General features: G+C 49.6%; 2 long non-coding RNA genes across 3 annotated transcripts in view; both read right to left on the bottom strand.

Annotated features, from left to right (window-relative positions):
* The window catches only part of LOC118173476, a 72,606-nt gene extending 63,936 nt beyond the window's left edge, over nucleotides 1-8,670 (bottom strand). For both annotated transcript variants that reach the window (XR_004754221.1, XR_004754220.1), the window contains exon 1: nucleotides 8,582-8,670. This is a non-coding gene — a long non-coding RNA (uncharacterized LOC118173476). The remainder of the gene's footprint in view (nucleotides 1-8,581) is intronic.
* Nucleotides 8,671-11,698: 3,028 nt separating this feature from the next.
* LOC118173398 lies at nucleotides 11,699-15,134 on the bottom strand. Its single transcript, XR_004754168.1, has 3 exons — nucleotides 14,803-15,134; nucleotides 13,335-13,431; nucleotides 11,699-12,641 (listed from the first exon to the last, which is right to left on the bottom strand). It is a non-coding gene; the product is annotated as an uncharacterized LOC118173398 (long non-coding RNA).
* Between the last annotated feature and the right edge of the window lie 911 nt (nucleotides 15,135-16,045).

Raw genomic sequence — 16,045 nt, forward strand, 5'->3', positions numbered from 1 at the left:
ACAGCTGGCAGAAAGTCATCGCTCAGACGGAGAGGAAAATAACATCTTATTTACTGCCTCTCCTGAGACCTTGCTGAGGGCTGCGCTCCCGGCTGCCAAATGCAGCCCCAAGCATCATCACAAGCTCTCCTCACCTCGGTACCAGCACGGCCATCCCCAAGGGCAGCAGGAGGATGGAGCCTCAGGCTGTGGCAGCCCAAGGATGCTTGCTGCAGGCACCAGCCGCAGGGCTGGCTCAGCGTGGGGCTGTGATGGTCGGGGTGACATCGCCTCATCCCTGGCAAGTGCCCTTAGGGATGGGAGAGGAGCCCCCACGAGCTGCTGCCCTGTAGCGCTGCCAAGAGAGCCAGTGCTTTTAAAAAGGACCCTGCCTCCCCGCTTCACGTTCCCGCTGAAAACATCTGGTCCGCTTGGCACCTATGCTCCAGTAAATATAGCACACCATCTTGCTCGCGGGCACGGTGCCACCGCGACAGATGGATATGAGCACAGGCAGCCAAGAGACCTTGTATCAGCATCAAGTGTGTTTGCTAAGGGCAGGATTCGCAGCCAGAAATGTCAGAATGGCTGAGCCTCCATGCCTATGGATACCAGGGAAGCGAGACTGTGCTGAACCAGCTCTGGGCAGGATTAACTTCGAGGCAAGGCTGGGGGGGAAGCTAATTTCTATGGCTCTAGAGCATAAATTTCTGGTCGCGTGGCGATGGCTTAGCTTCTGGCTCAGGGTTGTTACTGTGGCTTCATCCCTCTCCCAGAAAGGAGAGCCCACAAACACGTGGTCCTGGTCCTGAGCATCCTCCTCATGCCCAGCATCACCGACAAGTGATTGACCCAGCCGTTGTATTCGGGGATGATCAGAGAGCCAAACACACTCTGCACATAATCTCCCCTCTCTAATCCCACAGGCGCTTCCCGCAGGAAAGCTCGGCTGGTCACTTGCAGAGGGGCAGAATGATGTGGCATCAACAATTCAGGGAGCTTGCTGGAAGCTAGGAGCAGGACAGAGAGTTTTCCACCCCACCCGCATTGTATCTTGCTTTGCTCTTTCTTCAGCTGGTACTTCATGAAAAAAACAAAAGCAACACACACCCTGAACAAGAAAGGAAGGAGACTTGGCAAGAACCAGCATGTCTGCACTTGCTTTAAATTTTTGTATTTATTAAAATACTCTGGAAGTCTCCTGCATTCCAGCAGCCTCTGGAACAGCACTGAAATAAGTTACATATTAGGAAATGCTCCACTTCCAGCAGCCCTGGACAAATGCAGCTCCTGAAGGGACCGGCCAGGATGGGCACAGGATAAGGGGCTGTACCTCACATCATCCGAACCACCCACATTCTCCAAGGGAGCTCTGCAGTTTGAGCCCTTTTTGCCAAAGCAGAAGTCAGCCACAAGTTGCCTTGAGCTCAGGCAAAAGAGTGCTTCAAGATATCTTTAGGTTGTTTTGGAAAAACAAACAAACAAACAAACAAACAACAAAAAAAAACTTTGTCAATGTGTGAAACCAGCATATATATCCCACTGGAGTCACTGGGAGCCTTTCCACAACGGGTCAAAGCCAAAAGCCCATTAAGGCTGATGGAAATCTTTCCTTTGGGTTTTACGGGATCTTTTTGTCCCAGCCGGGCTGTGTCACTAAGCCTAAGCCAGGCTTGGTACTGGTGCCTGTCACTGCTATCTTCTGGCCTCCCTAAAAACTGTAAACTCTTCATTCTCCACTACCTCACCCTGCTCCACATTTAGAAGCAGGGTTTGTCAGAAAAGGGGCGGGGAGGGGAAGATGACTGAACCTCCAAGCCCCGAGAAGCCCCTGGGGGGCTCAGCTGGTGCCCAGACCACAGCACACCCTGTAAGTGCACCAGGGGAAGTCACAGAAGGGGCACGGCCACCTTCATCCTTCCCAGAGAGTGCTGCTGTGCTCCATGAGAAGCGTGGACTTCTGTCAGCTTGCCTCTTTGGGGGCTGAACTTTGCATTGGAGAAGGATAGAGTGTGGAAACCTGTTTGTGTTTTCCATGAAGAACTAGATTTGGGCTAGATTTAGATGAAAATGGACATTAAAAAAGAAAATAAGTTATTCAGAAAGAAATCCAAAGCAAACCTGAGGAATGCAATGAAGGGGCACACAAGAAAAGAGGAGAAAAGAGCAGGAAGTTGCCTGGGCAGCAAGGAGAAAAGAAAGATAGGGGAAAGTGTCCTTGCAAGTACTGGAGAGGAAGAATTTTGTGCAGGAGCAGGGTAAGAATGTCACTACCTGAGCAATAGGCTTGCTCAAGAGCCTCCGATTTGCCATAGGCACCTTTTAAAAAAGCCTCTGCTATGTGAAATGTGGATCCAGCGTTGACTTTAGGAGTCCATAGTAGTTTTGGAGACAGAACAGAGGGCAAACAAAGGGCCTGACTGTAGGTACAATAGGAAATGTACCTTTAGCCTTTCATATTGGGGGAAAAGTACAGGCCCGTGGGTCCAGATAACTGAATTTCCTAAATGCACACAGCTGGTTTCTGTACACCCCGCAGCTCTAGCTGACTACCAAAACACTCTGTGAGTATCATGAAGTGTCACCAGATAGAGGAAGCATGTGTCCAATAGCTGTGCCCTGCTACGAGGGCTGGCTTTCTTTACCCCCCTGCAATTTCTTTCGCACAGCTCCATCTTACTCAGCAGCTTTGTAGTGTCCAGACTTTGGAGATTTACCTCTTCCATTTACTTTCTTTTTTTTTTTTTAGTTCTGAATATTAAAGCCTCCGAGATAAAAAGAGGCTGAGGAGAAAAAAAAATAAAAAAGTCTTCACCCAGGAGGTATGAAGAAGAGGAATAAAAGGACACCAGAGGGGGGGGGGGGGGGGGGAAGTTTCTCAGCATACCTTCTTTACAACCTTTGTTTTCCCCAAGATGCACAGAAACCAGTGAGCAGTGAACCAAAAATCCCTGATCCCAGGAAAAACTTGCACAAAGCACCAGAACTCTTCGGTGGTGCTCCCTGCCCCAGCAAACTGGGAGCATACAGCAAAGCGTGAGGACTTCTTATTGATTGCCAAAATAGACACAAACGTGTTACTGGTATAAAAAGACCTAGAAATGGATATAATTCCCAAGGTGAATCTAACTCAGCTTCCTTCTGGTGCTAATAATTAGAAGGACTTGTGAGGCCTGAAGGGGAGATTAGGTTGTTTACACTTCTGCCTTTATCAAATAAATTAAGGTCTATCTGAAGCCAGCACAGATTTCCCAGGAGGGCCACGTCTCCCGCTGAGCAGGTTATCTGTGCACCTTGGACTGATGCAGAAAACTGCCTTTAAAGGATACAAATGGGAAGGAGCCTGAGCTAGCTCAAGAAGAAAGATCAGCACCGATGGAACTGCACCCAGAGCTGTGCCTGGAGGAGACTGGAACATCAGTCCTGTGTCTGACATGGGACCTCACCAAGGACAAAATAATAACAGTACTTCTGGTCTGCTAAATAGGTGCAAACTGCAATGCCTACCTTAGTTCTTCCCTCCTGCTTTTGGAGACTTGTATGGCTTGGTCCTGAGTGACACACTGTGAGATTACACTGTGAGATTTTAATAAGACTGCCCCAAAAAGGCGCTACTGTAACCTTCTGCAGTTAACTTCTCCAATTTAGGTGCTTTACCTCTGAAATTTTGAAGCCTATTTTCTTTTCACTATAGTTTTAGTGAAAGGAGCAAACGATTTGTATGGCAACGGTTACTCTGGAAAAAGACAAGAGAAGCTCTTAGGATTTCAAGCCCTGGACCTCAGGTAACTGCTTCACACTGGGCTGTAGCAGAGACTCACTCATATTTTGACTCTACTGGCCCATTTATTCCCCCCCCAAATTAACACACAGTCCTCTTACAGCTAGGTGCTTTTCTACCCACAGCAGAGACCCATGGATCACCATGGTGAGTGACCCTGACACCAGCCCCACTGCCATCCCTTCGGCTTTTGCCACCTTGTTATTGCCACACTCCCTGAAACGGGGCAGAATAAGGAAGCACACCTCTCCTTTCCCACCTCCCATCATCCCTGCACCTCTGCAGCCTCCATGCATGGCCTGCATATTTCCCCTTCTCCCCAAGGGCCTTGAGAAATAAATGCCTTTGCACTAAACCCTAGGCAGGCAGCAAAGCCCAGAGCTGAGAACAGCCTGGTGGGGCTGCTTTTTCCTTTCAGGCTAAGCAGCCCTTTGGAAAGCCTTGGCTTCTTCATTAATTTCATCCATTATCAGCTTCTAAAAATGAGGCACTTGTGGGCAGGAGCAGCTGGGAGCAGGAGAGCCCCACTGCTGCTGGGCTCACCCAGCTGACAGAGCTAAGCAGCTGGATGGAGAACTGGACAAAATATTATGTGCAAAGTTGGATTTATTATATATATACACTTCAAGTAGCTCAGTCTGACCCCTTTCTCCATCCTGGCAGGGGTGACCAGGACTAGAGCCCGTCACATGCAGCAGCACGAGTCCCTTGCAGAGCGCTGATGGCAAGTGCCCACGCTGCAGAGGGTGCCAGAGGGGCAGCTGCAGAGCCCCCTCCCACCAGTATGGATTGCTATAAAGTTAAAAAAAAAAAAAAAAAGTTATTGTTTCAGATTCCCCTTACTGTCCAGTTCTCAATCTGGTTATTTCTTAAGCTGAGAACAGAAAGTGTTATTAAGGTTGATCTAAATGCATGGGTGAAAAAACTGTAACTTAGGAGAGGGGTCTGAGAATGGAGAGGCACAGAGGTGCTTCGCAATAAAGCTTTTAAAGAAAAGAGAAAGGGGGTGGGGGGAAATGTGGAAAGAAAAGAGCAGCAGGAGGCCGTTGAACAAAGACGATTCTGCCCAAATTGCCAGCGAGAGGCCCACAAGTCAGCGGGGGGCTCCCAACGGGGGAAAAACTTCCAGCAACTCTGAGGATGTTGTGAGAGCTCGAGAACGCCGTCGGCAAAGCGGGAGCAGCCTTCCCTGCTGCTGGGGCCCTCTCTCCATCTCCTCAGCGCTGAGGATCGCTGTCCATAAGGTGTTCCAGAGCCTGCCCTGCCCCAAGGGCTGGGCACAGCTGTCCCGGCAGCCCATGTCTGGTGGGCTCAGCACCCCAAAATGTCCCCTTTGCCCACAAGGAGCTCTAGGGCTGCCCGCAGGCAGCACGCCTCTCTCCCTCCACCGTATCTATTACCTCCCTGTACAAACGCGTTAAAAATAATTTCTCACTTTGTCAAGCGGTGCCTCGATGTACGGACAGGCCTGCTGGTCAAAACGGGCAGTAAAAGCTGACCTATAAATTCCTGTCTTGGTGGCAGCTGAAGGTGGCTGCAAATCTACACCGCTGCTGAGGGGCTCCTGTCCCGAGGAGGCTCCGGGCCTCGCTAGGCACAGCACCGGGAGGACGCTGAGGTCAGGTCTGCTCTTCTCTTTCAAGACACGATTTATGGGGAGGCTCTCCTCCAGGAGATTGATGAACAAAAGGACAGGATCAGCTACTGTATAGTCAGGGGTGAAATCCTGGATCCTTCAAGGTCAGTGGCAAAACTCTCACGGACTCCAGTGGCCAGCCCTGCTCCGCGCTTAGCTGGCTGCAATTCTACATAAAACCAGCGTGTCCCAGGGACAGATGTCAGCTTCTCCTTCAGCAAACACACACCACTGTGACCCCCCGGAGGAGGTGCTCGAACTGTCTGAGCTGGGAGTCCATGCACAAACACACGCCCTTTTCCAAAGGGCTTTAAATCTTGCCGAGTTGCAGGAAAAGGCAGTACATTAAAAGAAAAGAGCATAAATTATTCCAGCCTTGGGGCAGCAGTGACTTGCCTTCCTGCCAGCTAGCTCTGGAGGTTTTATGTGTTAGTTTACTCTGGTGATTAATAAAACATCCTGCACTTAATGCAACTTGTCAACCTCTGCATCCAGGAGAGCGCACGTGTCCTGGAGAGCAGCGGCGATGTTCTCAATTGTACTTTTGCTCCAGTGCAGAGTGGGCATTCGGAGTTTGTGCAAGGCAGAGGCTAACGGCCGATCATTTGTGCATCTTACACAATCGATACGAGATGCCACGAGCACTGAATGCCAATTTGAAGCCAAGCCAGCCAAGGATTAACCAAGCTGCTTCGTGTTCGGCCAGGCTGCACTACCCCTGCACCAAGGCTGAGCAGCAAAAGCCCAGTTTAACGGGGATCTTGCTGCAGAAGTACCTGCCTCTGGTGCTCTCAGCCTTTTTATTGCCCATATGGTTTCCAGCTAAGCTTCTCCTATGCAAGCATTCATCATCTCCACGCTTATCTGCATCCTGGCCAGTGCTGACTTTGCATTTTTAAGATGTCAGCTGAAGAAACATCACACATGTACTTTAGCATCATCGTGTGTCAGAAGCTCAAGGTCCACAAATACACTCCCTCCTTTCCCTGCACTTATATATATATATATATATCCAAGTAAGCAGTTTTGCACTTAAATTTTCCTTCCCAAACACTTCTCTCTGAGCTAATCTTAATGCTCAGGAGAGATGCAAGTCAGACAGCACAAGAAGTAGAATTTTCTGCTTCCAGAAGATATAGCACGTTCCACCCCAGCAGGCAGGCTCATTAGATGCCCTGGTGATAACTGCCCCAGAAGAGCCTCCTGCCGAGCAGAAAGCCCCAGCTCCCCTCCCCGTCCCACCCAGCCTGTGCAGGGGGGGCAGCAGCCCCAGCACCCTGCCACGCCGCTCTGCTCACTTCAGGCTCACCCCCACCTCCCAGCCATAACTCACTTGACCACGTACCTCACCTCTCAGTCTAATGAGCCATGGCCAGGAACTAGAGAGAAACACATCGTTTTTTAAAGACACGCCAGGCTCCCTGGGGCCAGAGGCTGCAGCGGGGCTGTAGGTCTGTTCCCACCCTGCTGCAGGACACGGGCACCCCCAGGCTGTGCCATGCTAGCAGCAAATCTCCCTTAAGTTGGCTTCCGTGACTAAAGGACCTGTGAAAATTAATTCAGAGGCACTGAAGTGTCTTCACACTTATTGTAGGGAGAAAAAAAAAAAAAAAAAAGGGAAAAAAAAGAGAGAGAGAAATGGGGTGGGTAATATTCACAGGCTACAGTTTTTCAGGCAGGGCTTCTTCAAGCACGCAGCCTGTAAAAGGGAAAGGGCCAGGTGGATGCTCTTGCTACCTCTGGAACGAAACTCACTCCATGCAGGTTTGTGTTCAAATTGCTTTTTCTAATGCACCTCCAGAGATTTTTTTCCTCTGTTGTTACTGTGCAAGAGGATTTGTAAGGGAATGGAGATTTAATCTATTATTGATTATTGCATTATTAAAAAAGTAAAAATAAAATTAAGTTAGTCTCTTTGAAGGACGAGGTAATTTATTTTAAGAAACTCCTAAGTTTCATAGTGACTCTTAAAAAAAAAAATATTGCTATTCCCTTTCCCCAGTACAAATCTTATTGCCAGAGATGAAGTTTTACTCCTGTGCTGTTATACTTTATTGCTTTGTCCTGTGAATGCCCACTACTGCCCCCACTATCAGACTGTCACCAGTACAACCGATGTCACCCGTCGGTGCTTCAACAGTGCTTTAGAGTGGTGAACCAGGACAGACAAGGAGCTGAGGTGCCAAACCCAGTCACCTCTGGTACACTTCTGCAGGGGGCTGGAAGCAGCCCCGAGCAAGATAATATCTGCACACAGATCTGCGCAGCAGCAAACCCGCCTGCTGGAGGGTGATGGTGCCTCAGCCCTGTGGGTGCCAGGGCTTCCTAAAGCAAGGTGCCAGAGCCCCAGAGGCCATGGTGCAAGCTGGGGACCTCAGCACCGCTGGAGCCATGCTCCCCTGCCAGCCAGGCTTGCCTCGCTCATGTTTTATGGAACGCATTTTTACAAGCAACTCGATATTAAAGTCAGGGGTTTCAGTAAAATGTGTGTATTAGGGTTCACATCATAAAAAAATGCACAGGATATGCAACACAGTCAGGCTAACGTGGTTGGAACCTTCCCTTTTGGTACGCTTTATGCTTTGTTATTTTAACTGCAAATCTAAATCTACTTAAAATCTAAGCACTGCTTTAACAGAGTAACATCTCACACAATTAGGCCTCTCAGCACCTTGGGATAAGGGCGCAGTAGACATTAAAGCCTTGCAGCTAGGTTTTCCCTCATCACCTGGAGGGCCACAGACAAAAACACGCAGATTAGTTTACGGAAACCTCATTTAAGGTGAAAAATCCTGTTAGCTACAATCACTAGATTCTTAACAGATGTGCTAGGGCCTACAGCTGTACACTACGGCATCTTCCATGGGAGAAGGCTCTACAGAGGAGCCAGCCCCAGGGCAGGGGACAGGCAGGATGCACGCAGAGAAAACAGCTCCCACCCAAAGGCCAGCGAGATAAGGAAAACCCTGCTCTGGGTGCCTTCTCTACTCTTAGAAGCTTATTTAGTTTTTGCAGACTTCAAACAGCTCTGATAGTTCTATGCACCTTTAAGTATTAATATTGAAGTGGCTTTCATTTTAAAATCATATACACTAAAGTCCAGCAATTGATAATGGATTAACAGTTACAAGAAGTAATCCAATAACCTCTCAGCATCTTCCAGATAGATCTCAGGAGGTACTCACCTGGGCGCAGGCAGACCCCGGTGCAGAGACCCCTCTCCTGGATGATCCTAAACTGCTTGCACAGCTCAGGATGGGCAGAAATACAAGTTGCTGGACTCCCTCTCGGGACATTCAAGAGTTCACAAAGGGAGAGGAAGAAGAAACCAAGCAGAGTGAACACTACAATTGTTTGCAAGCAAGCATGCGAGTGTTAAAGTAAGCAAGCAATCAGAGGTGCTAGGTTTAAATGAACCACACCTTGAAATACTCAGTCAGTTAACTGTTAACATTTGCTTCTAGCATTCTGTTAATTAGTCTGTGAATGGCTTCTTTCATCATCTTTTTTTTAAAGATATTCTCAATTCCATCATCTTAATTATTCACCTTCATAAAGAATCACCTCAGTGCAAAGGAAATAAAAGTTTTTTTAAGTATCAATAGATTTTCTCTTTTTTCTCCTTTTCTCCTGCAGCATGTAGGCTTTCTGTCTCTCATTGTTCCTTGTCCAAGAGTGAATGCTTACTGGAACAGTGCTAGGAGTTTTAGGAGATAGGAATTTAGGAACAGATGCTCTCAGACTAATTGGGACACTGGTATATGAAAATGGACACATGAAATAGGAAAGGATTTCTTCTCTCTATCTCATGTATGCGTGTTTGGAAGTAAATTTCCTTAGACATTTTGTCTTTGTAAGTCAGCAGCATTCCTGCAGGATCTGCTGCAAAGATGTGCTGAAGCTGGACAGTCCTGAAAGTAAGGCCTCAAGAACATCTCAGATGAGTAGGAAAGTGTCACTCACACCCTGATAATTATTTTCTTGACTTGAGCTCAACACAAACGTTCAAGCTCCATGATGACTTCACTCCTGGTGAAGTGCCTCACCAGCCCCAACAGGTACGGGAGGCTGCCGGGGGCTGAGCTCGTGCTGAGCCAGCACCCCAGGATGCTTCACCAGAGCTTGTGCGAGACCCAAAAATCAGATCCTTGCATGGACTTCGGTGAACCCTGGGTAGTGGGAGTGGGAGGTGGCTGCGGCCAAACCTCTGTCAGCCCACCACAGGCAGGCTGGGAAGGAAAGTTGGAGTCAGCAGATCCGCTCCCGTTCCAGGGAGACCAAGCTCCTACGTGCGTGCGCATCGAGGAGTGATAACATCGATGCCTCTTCTGAGACAGCTTTAAGACTGGCGTTGGGCCCAGGGATTTTGCAACTCCCTTCTATTCCACACAAAGCACTGCCTTGAAATATGTTCACTGCACAGATACTTACATTTTCCCTTTATTTCTACTCTGGGTACAAATACTTTGCAAGGAGTATGTCCCCACTCTTTCCTCCCCGCTCAGTCCCCACGTTACTAAGAGCCCTTGGTAAAGCTCTTTTCCATGCTAAATATGCATCCAACCACTGTTAATGAGCTTTGGCCAGCTCGCAAGGAGTTTTGACAGGCCTGTTGAACCGGTGCCAAGCAGAGATGAATGTTTGGCTTGGACCAGCACAATGCTCTGTTTGTCTCATTGTTACATTGCAAGTGTTAGCAAACTAATGTGACAGGATGTAGACGCACACAACTGAAAAATGACTGAAAATATAATTCCATGTCAGCAGTGACTCCTGAAGGATTATTCGTCTCTGGTGACTTTGAGGGAACTTTTCCTTACGGACTCAAAATAAAGACAGGTCTGTGTGCTCGGGGAAGGCGATCAATTAGTTTTAAAGCTAGATGTAAGGAGCTGCACTCTGCTCTCACTTCCTAAGATTTACAATTTACTTCTAAATCAAACAGGCACTCTACCACAATCCTTTTCTTTTCTTTTTTCCCCCCAAAGCCCTGCAGCTGGCTGCTTGCACGGCCTGGTAAGAGCCCAAACTCCGCTCTGCTCCCTGCTATGGGGTTGTGCTCCAGCAAACCCTTCAGGAAACCCTCTAAGCCCACAGGTAGAGGGGCTGCCAGACTTTGAGCTGGCGCTGTTTGGACAGACTTCATGAGCAGAACAACGGATCATCTCAACGCAGACAGCGTGAGGAGTGGAGAACCATCCCTACCACGCATCTCCTCGCTTTCTGGCACTCTGCTGTGTACGGAGACCTGGGGAGCTGGAGACCATCTGAACCATCACGTTTAATAGCCACATGGGGATCCAGCTCTTATGATCTATAGCTTCTGGGTCTGGGGGTTATTTGTTTTTAATTGTTTGTTTGTGTGTTAGTTTTGGAACTGATCTTCATCCTTGTCTCTGCTGCATCATTTTTTTCCCCTTAACTTCAGAGGAAGGATTTTATCTTTTAAAAAGCAGATGTATAGGCAGCCTTGTGCTGTTCTTTCCCATGAGGAAACGGGGTCACACAGGAATCTGTTCAAAGTTACCTCCTGATGTCTGTCCTCTCCAGACGAGGAGCAGCAGTGACCCCAGTAACCCAGCGTCCCGTCTCTAGCAGGGTCCAGCAGCAGAGCACGGAGCAAGCGTACGGTGGGATTTCCCCAGGGAACTCTGCTGTTGAGCAGCCCAAAGCTTTCCATCACTCCGAGCACCGCTGTGGTGTTTCTGGAAGTTGGTGCCGTTTTCTTTCCTGAATGAAAGGCACTGTTTTAGGACTCATTTGAAATTTTACCATCCTCAAAGCCTAGTGGCAGTGATTCCACACATAGAGGACACACTGTGGGAAGAAGCACTTTTGCTAGTCAGGATCCTGCCACCGTCCTTTGGGCTATCATATTTTGGTGTATATGGTAATAGCGGAGGGCCTGCTAGCCTTTCAAAAAGTATTTAGACCTCTGAAAGTTTAGATAAAAATTTAGTGAGACTCACAAAAGGCACTTAAGCCCTGCTGAAAGTCAGGAGGAGCTGAGAGTCTCATTTAAAGCTCTTCAGTAAATCCTACTAAATGCTTATCTGTAGCTTTCAGGTCTTACAAACCCTTGCAGATCCAGACCATGGTGGTAAATGACATTGTTTTTGTGCAATATAGGTGGATTACCACCCCACCCCTCGTTCAAAATTACCAGTTGTAGGTGGACCCACCTCCCTCACGGACTACTCTGCTTTGCTATATATTTGTTCATTTGTTTCTTTCATTTTTATAGCCAGCATTGCACAGATAAATAAGTTTGGCCAAAGTCAACATACTGGGGGCTGAAAAGAGACAAGCCACAAACATTTATTTGGATTCGGAGTGCAATATTACAAATACCAAAGTTCATTATAAAAATCATATAAAAGTCTCTGTAGCATAAGAACAGCTTTGCAAATCCTTTTAATTACATCTATATTTTCAACAGCTGACATGTCAGAAGGAGATGAGATGGTGCTAAACACGTTCAGTTTGTTGTAGTTTCATTCAGTTTTTCAAATCACTGAAAGGTTTTAGAAAAACTTGACTCTCCTTATCTTGTCATTTATATATATATATATTTTTTTAAAATGCATGAGACAATTTAATAGCAACAGAAGGTATAAATCTATATTTCAGTCTTAGGAAAATTGCTCAAATTCTTGTCTAAAGCTCTGGAAGGGATTGACAGAGCCAGCGGGTTGTCATGTGGGGACTTGCATGCACAGATGCTATCGGTTGTGGCTCTTTGGGGACGATGACTCCGTTGCTGCATGTTCCACTCAGGCAGGGAACAGCACAAGGCAGATCCACTCTAATCCCACCAGAAAGGGCTACAAACTTGGAAAAAAGACTCCCTGAGAAGTGTTGTTTCCATTTTGTAAAACTCTGGTCCATTTCTGTGGGGCTTTTCCATGCTCTCCTAATGAAAACTGTTTCCCTGGAGCCCCATATTGCTGCTGAGAGCTAGGGGTTTGGTACGCACTGAAAGAAATGGCATTGCATAAAAAAAGATAGTGATGGAAAATTTTAACAACGCTGATTGTTTAGGCTTTCTTCCCCTTTTCAAAATGAAACACTTTTTAAATCAAGCCTCTTTTTTCACCGAGAGCTTTGTGAGCACGTTTTTTCACCTGGTTCCAATCTGGACACTATTGCAACACAAACGAAAAGGGAGAGCATCCACCGAGGGAGTGAGCGAGAGCATGCTTCTGGCACAGCAAGCCTCGCTGCTTCCAGACTGTCCACCTGATCCTGCAGAGGATCACACAGGAGCACACAACAAATACAACACTCTACACGACAAAAACCCTCCAAGGCCCGGAGCCACTAGGAGGGGTGGTAGCAAAGGGCCCTCCCTCTGCTCTGGTGGTTTGACGGCTGCAAGGCACCAACACCGGCTTGTCAGCGGTTCAATGGGTTTACACCAAAATAAAGGTGCCACTTTGGATCCAGCGCTTGCTTAAGAAACAGTTTCTTCAGAAGAAATAAAAAAAAAAAATGCCACCAAAGAGTAGGACTGGAGGGCTCAGGGCAGCTGTTGACCCAGCCCTGCAGCTACTGCAGCCAGGCAATAACAACCCAGGCTGGAGGTCCATACCTCACACACCAAAAACATCTCCAGCACGCTCAGACCAGTAGAGAAAGGCTGCAGCTCTTGCAAGCTGCAGAAAAAGAGTAGATGAGGGGAAAAGTGCCACCAATAGCCCCAAACCTCACAGCCCCAGGGGGGTTGTTGAAAAGTGTAGAAGGACTGGAGCTGTCCTGGGGCACTCACAGAGCTCCAGGACTCCCTATGCCCCATCCGGGTGAAAACCAGTCCCAAAATTCAGATATACATCAGTGATAGAGACCCCAAATCCCACATGGTCCAGCTCAGGACCAGGACAAGACCTGCCCCATCAGAATATGAAGGAAAGTTCAGACAAACAGGGGTCCCTTTCCCACCAGGCGTCCTGGAGCCTGTGACGTGGAGCCCGTGTCCCATGCCGCCCCGCAGACCTCTCCACTGGCTTATCAAGCTCCGTCTTGAAACAATTTGGGCCTTGAACAGATTTGTTAAACAATGTAACATGGAGAACAAGGAATAAAGATGAGGAAAGGCAAAATTAGATTAATGCTGCAGATAACTTTTGAGTATAACTAATGCCAAATAGCTGGAGGGCAACATGTCAACAATTTAATAGGGCACAACGTAAAATAATGTTTTCAAAACAAGCAGTTCATTGGATGCTTCCCTTTTGAATCAGATAAAGCGTATCACTGCAGAGAGATTTGCTTTGATCTGCTCTGTAGCAGAAGGTCAAGGGTGTTTAAACCAGCTATTCAAAGCTTGTGAGTAATAGAATTAAACGGCTCAGATGACTGGATACATCCCTGAGTTCTCAGCATCCTCCAGATGCCGGGCCAGGCCCCGGGGTGGGAGCATTCGCTTTGCCCAGCATTGCTGCCGGCAGCTCCCAGCCATGCTGAGCCCATGACCGAGATCTGCAGGGCTGCCCCGAGCACCTCGCCAAGCTGCCAGCCCCAAGACGGGGCACCCATGAGGAGGGTGCTGGGGTGAAATGAGTCCCACACGTCAGCCCTGGGCACTGCCAGAGGTTTGTGAAACCCGGGCACTGCAGGGATTTCACCCCAAGGCAGGTTTCCAGGTGGATGGACGCTGGAGGTAACAACCCCAAGCCCCGGCATGCCTTCTGCTGTTTCTCACCCACAGGGCACGGGGGGGCTGTGCAGGGGGTTTTGCACTCACCGACCTCCTCTCCATGGGTCACTTGTGCTCCCCCCGGGAGAAAAGATGGGTCAAATAGGAGGTGGAAGGATTAAAACAGAGCAACAGGTGTGTGTCTCATTGTGGCAGTATTTTGCCACTTATCTCTGCTTTTCCAACCATAAAATCAAAGCAGAGGCTGGGCCAGCCCATCCCATGCAGACCTGGCAACAGGGATGCAGTGCAGAAGACCTCTGCAGAAGGTGCCATCTCCCCAACCCAAGAGACCATGACTTCAGGCTTGTTCTTGGCAGGGACACTGTGGTGTGCTCTCAGCACCCTCCCAAGGCACAGAAACATATTTTAAGAGCAGGACCCGGCAAAGAGATCTTGCAGGCACCACCTGCACAGACACAGACACAGGACCGAGCAGTGTGAGACATGCCGTGCACCTCAGCCACCGATTCACGGGGCTGCAGCAGCTGCCGGCACGGCACGGGGTCCCTGGGGACAGCAGGAGGACAAGTGCCATGCTGGGGCTCATTTGTCTCCAGTGGCACCGTGACAGCATGCCGTGGGGTGGGAGCAGCACGCGGCGGGGGCTGCTATGTGCACAGGTACTTGGGTGGACAGGGACTGTCACATGGCAGTCCCCTGGCACGTCTCCCTGTGGATCAGGTGCCTTGTGAGGATTTATGGCCTCACCTGGTTCAAGCAAATCTCCACAGAGCCTCCCACAGCCGCAAGACTCCAGGCATTACCCAGCTCTGCCAGCCGCACCGAGGCATGGTGGGTTTGTTTTGCCGGCTGTCACGTCTCAATTAGCCGTCACCTCGGCAGGGCAGCACGTGGCCAGGGGCCACGGGGTCTCCACAGCTTTGTAACTTCAGAGTGAAAAGGTAAATCCATCCACAGTGCCCCGATAATAGGGCTGCCCTTTCCCTGTGAGGGGCTGGCTCCAACCAGGGATGGGGGCCCCAGGTTCCCCGTGATGAAGGCAGCTCTCACCATCCCGACAGCCCAAGCAGAAAGGCAATGAGACAGAGGCAGGACCCAGCAGGGCCTGCCCAGAGCTCATTTATCAGCAGCACCACTAACGAGATGCTGGAAGCAGGTGGGTGCCGCCGCGCTCAGCCCCAGCCCAGGGAGCTGCCTGCCAGAAGCGCTCTGCCCTGGGGACTGCCGTTTAAAAGCAAAGCAGACACCAAGAGGCCCCATAAATCCTCCACCACCTGCTTCTGCAGCAGCCCCAGCCTCTCCCCGGGGTCCCTACAGCCCCCACCTGGCTGCTGAATGCCCTCGTGCCCCCCCGGCACCGGGGTCCCCCGGGGCTCCCAGCCCGGGACACAGCGCGGACGTGATTTTTCGGCTGAAGCCCCGCTGCGGCAGCTGTCCGCAGCCACGGGCTGCGTGTCGCGGGACGAGCTTGCGAAAGGAGAGCAGATTTAGCCCTGACTCATCTGGGATAAATTTGCTGTATTCGCAGCAGGGCTGAGCCAGCTGCGTGTAGCTGTGTGGCAGCGGGGAGGGCGTCAGTGCTGCGTGCCCAGCCCCGTTTGGTAGCGGGGAGGTTTCCGCACCCAGAAGGCTGTCCCGACATTTCGTTGCCAATTGCGGTAACTGATAAGGCAGCTCAGAAAGTGTTAACGAAGCTGAATTTGACAAAAGCAGAACTGAAACTACTCTCTCTAATAGCTGGACACGACTGCTCGAGTCCGGCGGATCTGGGGACTGTTGGCCCAAAGCACGGCCCCTGCAGGCCCGGCTCAGCAAGGTGATTAGGGATGCATCCTGCCAGCTGCACGGCGTGGAGCAGGGGATAATGCACTTCTGCAGGACACAAATATCTGGGCTTCGTCAGCTGAGCCCGTGGGTGCCCGAAGAGGCAGGGGAAGGGCAGGAGCGCTGCAGCCAGCGGGGCTGGGGCTCTTCTCCTCCCACAAACCCG

This window comes from Oxyura jamaicensis, chromosome 12 (genome assembly GCF_011077185.1).
Source record: "Oxyura jamaicensis isolate SHBP4307 breed ruddy duck chromosome 12, BPBGC_Ojam_1.0, whole genome shotgun sequence".
In the NCBI taxonomy this organism is placed as follows: domain Eukaryota; kingdom Metazoa; phylum Chordata; class Aves; order Anseriformes; family Anatidae; genus Oxyura; species Oxyura jamaicensis.